We start from the raw sequence: 4,327 nt of genomic DNA on the forward strand, positions 1-4,327 counted from the left end.
ATGCTGAGGAGAGGAGGAGAGGAGAGGAGGAGAGGAGGAGAGGAGGAGGAGAGGAGAGTTACGTGGCAAGAGAAAGGTTTGGTTCTCTCAAGAAGCTTTTGTCAACAGATGGGACTAAACATAAACCACGCCAGAAAAAGACTAGGGAGTTCTCTCAGCATGTAACACTGGAAATGGGCAACCACCAGAAAGACTACTTGACTTGATTGACCATAAAAAGGCATTACTGGAACGCCTTCACAAGAAAACCACTAACAGTTCATCTCCATGCCTACACCGACTACCTACAACAGTACAATAACGCACTCAAAGCAGCCCGGTCCAACTACTACTCACAACTGATACACTCCGGCTCCAGCAACCCCAAGGCTCTGTTCTCCACCATCAGCACACCCCTTAAACCCGGTGACAACGCCACCCCATCTTTCACAACCGCACTGTGCAATTCTTTCCTCATTCTTTCAAACCAAAAATCGGCAGCATTTATAGAAACCTGACCTCCTCAGCAGCTCTCCTGGCTCCCCCCCCAGCAGCCCTCCTGGCTCCCCCCCCTTCACCTCACAGCCCCTATCCCGGTTCTCCCCTGTGACCCCCATGCAACTGTCCACCCTCATGGCTGGAATGAACTCCACCTGCACTCTGGACCCCATACCAACAACATTTGTCAGGGAATGCCCCCCTCCCATCTCATAATCACAATCATTAACTCTTCCCTCTCCTCTGGGAGGCTGCTGTTACACCCATACGGAAAAGACCTGGACTCACACCTGACATCATGTCCAACTTCCGGCCCATCTCGAATCTCCCCTTCCTATCAAAACTACTCGAATGTGTTGTGGCCTCCAGTGTTTCCCCTATATACTAGGGGTGTAACGGTTCACAAACATTTCGGTTCGGTACGTACCTCGGTTTTTTGGTCACGGTTCGGTTCGGTACAGCAGAATTTTTTTTCACAAAACAAAACATATATATTTTTTTATTATTATTAAACTGTGAATAATGTATTCACTCAAATAAATACAAAATATAATAAAATAAACATTAAGGTGCAGCATTTCGATGAACTGAAATAATCTGTATTTGAACTTTACTGTACTAGTACTCACAAAACATAAACTATTAGTTTTGGGTTTTTAATCATTATTAAACTGTGAATATTCACTCAAATAAATACAAAATATAATCAAATGAACATTAAGGTGCAGCATTTCGATGAACTGAAATAATCTGTATCTGAACTGTACTGTCCTAGTACCTAAGCAGCCAGCTTGACATTAGGACTTGCTTGTCATTATATTTTCATGTTGTTTAAAGAAAAATGAACTTTTCCACATTGCTTGCCGAAAGGGCAGATCTGCTGGCACTAGCAATGTCTCCTGCTGTGGAGAAAACCCTCTCGCTAGGGACAGAGGTAGCGGATACAGCCAGGTAGCGCTTTGCTAACATGGCAACATAAGGATATTTGGCGTTTGTAATAGCTTTGGCTCGGTCTGAACTTTTTGCGAGTGGTGGAGGCTTAAATGCTAGTGGGAGTTGGGTTTGCACTTCAGTCTTTTTTCTTTTGGTACCGGTTATATTCACGTTCGGGTGATGCCTTTTCAAGAGTGTGCAAGTTTGATGTATTGCCAGCCGCGTAACCAATGTTAGTTGAACAATGCCGACAAACAGCTTTGGTTTGGTCCACCTGTCTTTGTCCGTCATCCTTGTACGTAACTGCGAAACCAAAATGTTCCCAAACCGGAGACTTCAATGATGCTGGAGGATTTTCGAGCTCACCTTTATCTGTGTTCGCCATTAATTTTCGACAGTTCCTCAAATTACTGACTAAATTTGAACGCATCCCTCTGACCAGCTCTCATAGCATGCCCTCTCATCCAATGAAACGACTTGCTCGCTCTATGACGCGATGAGCCCAATGGGAGCAAATTACTCTGAATGCTGCGACGCAGCACCTGAGATTACTTCCAAGAAGTTGTTCACGTTCTCAATTTTTTACGTTTAACGTTATATTCGTTCGGTACACTTTGGTACACACGTGTACCGAACCGAAGGGCCCGTACCGAATAATTTCGGTACGGGTACGTGTACCGTTACACCCCTACTATATACTAGGGGTGTAACGGTACACGTACCGAAATTATTCGGTACGGGCCCTTCGGTTCGGCCCGAACGCATATAACGTTAAACGTAAAAAATTGAGAACGTGAACAACTTCTTGGAAGTAATCTCAGGTGCTGCGTCGCATCATTCAGAGTAATTTTCACGCATTGTGATCAACGCGTCATAGAGCGAGCAAGTCATTTCATTGGACGAGCTGGTCAAAGGGATGCGTTCACATGTAGTCAGTAATTTGAGGAACTGTCGAAATGGCGAACGCAGATAAAGTTGAGCTCGAAAATCCTCCAGCATCATTGAAGTCTCCGGTTTGGGAACATTTTGGTTTCGCAGTTACGTACAAGGATGACGGACAAAGACAGGTGGACCAAACCAAAGCTGTTTGTCGGCATTGTTCAACTAAAAGTGGTTACGCGGCTGGCAATACATCAAACTTGCACACTCATTTGAAAAGGCATCACCCGAACGTGAATATCACCGGTACCAAAAGACTGAAGTGCAAACCCAACCCCCATTAGCATTTAAGCCTCCACCACTCGCAACAAGTTCAGACCGAGCCAAAGCTATTACAAACGCCAAGTATCCTTATGTTGCCATGGTAGCAAAGCGCTACCTGGCTGTATCTGCTACCTCTGTCCCTAGCGAGAGGGTGTGTTCTCCACAGCAGGAGACATTGCTAGTGCCAGCAGATCTGCCCTTTCGGCAAGCAATGTGGACAAGTTCATCTTTCTTTAAAAAAACATGAAAATACAATGACAAGCAAGTCCTAATGTCAAACTGGCTGCTTAGGTACTAGTACAGTACAGTTCAAATACAGATTATTTCAGTTCATCGAAAAGCTGCACCTTAATGTTTATTTTATTATATTTTATATTTATTTGAGTGAATATTCATAGTTTAATAATAATTAAAAACCCAAAACTAATAGTTTATGTTTTGTGAGTACTAGTACAGTAAAGTTCAAATACAGATTATTTCAGTTCATCGAAATGCTGCACCTTAAAGGAATGGTATGCTCATGACACTCATTTTTAAATAATTATCATCCGATAAAACAGACCAGTCTCTGCCAGTCTCTCTCTTTTTTTTTTAATCCGATGACATTATCAGTGATTTTAAACTGATTATATACCGAAATAACAACACTGTGGGCACCGCCTTTTTCCGGACGTGACGTAAACCATGCGTTTGGTTTTCGAAGACACGTTGATCTCCATGTTATTTACTGTAGTTTCTCTCTTCAAATATGCCTCACTGTATCGCGAAATATTGCCACAATTCTGATAGGAACAATCCACGAAATGCTCGGTTCCATCTGTTGCCAAAAGGTAAGCGTAAGAAGTACATTCGGAGGCAATGGCTAGCGAAATGTGGCCGGCCCGAACCGAGAGATTCACAGGCTCATGTATGCAGCGAACATTTCAAATTTCCGGACGACTACTCTGAGAGTATGATAAAACATAACATGGGATTTATGGAACAACCATTACTTAATGGAGATGCAGTACCATTGGTCTTTCTGGTGTCATCACCGACCAGGACACCAGTTCGGCCAGTTGTGAGAAATCGCCCTCTGCAAGTGTGAAGCGACGGAGGAGCAGAAGTAGTGCTCGGAGTAAGAATAAGGTATGTTATAGCGCATTTCCATTGCAGCGGCTAGCCCCGTTTTAACGTCCTTTAGCGTCCAGGCCAGGACAGTTTTTGGTGGCCTTTCCATATAGCGTAGTACCGGCTAGTGTGTATTTTAAACCAGTTTTTTCCGGCCCCATAAAATCGTGATTCTATGGCCAGGGACAACGAAACTGAGTATGCTAAACTAGAGAGGGAAATCGCTAGCAAGGGTGGTACTACATGCATACATATAGTATCTTATATCATCTTCCCATTATACACACATGCATTTCCAAACATTTGGACTACCTATGTTGCAAATGTATTATCTTTTCAATTTACACACGGCATCTATTGCACGTCTGTCCGTCCTGGGAGAGGGATCCCTCCTCTGCTGCTCTCCCTGAGGTTTCTCCCATGTTCCCTTTAAACTGTGGGTTTTCTTCGGAAGTTTTTCCTTGTACGATGTGAGGGACTAAGGACAGAGGGTGTCGTATTGTCATACTGATCTGTATGGCTGAATTCCCCCATCCAATCTCTTCACATTGGTCAAAACTTGTTCCTCTGCTGACGAGTCCGAACTGAAATACTCCACCATGTT

This window comes from Pseudochaenichthys georgianus, chromosome 16, assembly GCF_902827115.2.
Source record: "Pseudochaenichthys georgianus chromosome 16, fPseGeo1.2, whole genome shotgun sequence".
Classification (NCBI taxonomy): domain Eukaryota; kingdom Metazoa; phylum Chordata; class Actinopteri; order Perciformes; family Channichthyidae; genus Pseudochaenichthys; species Pseudochaenichthys georgianus.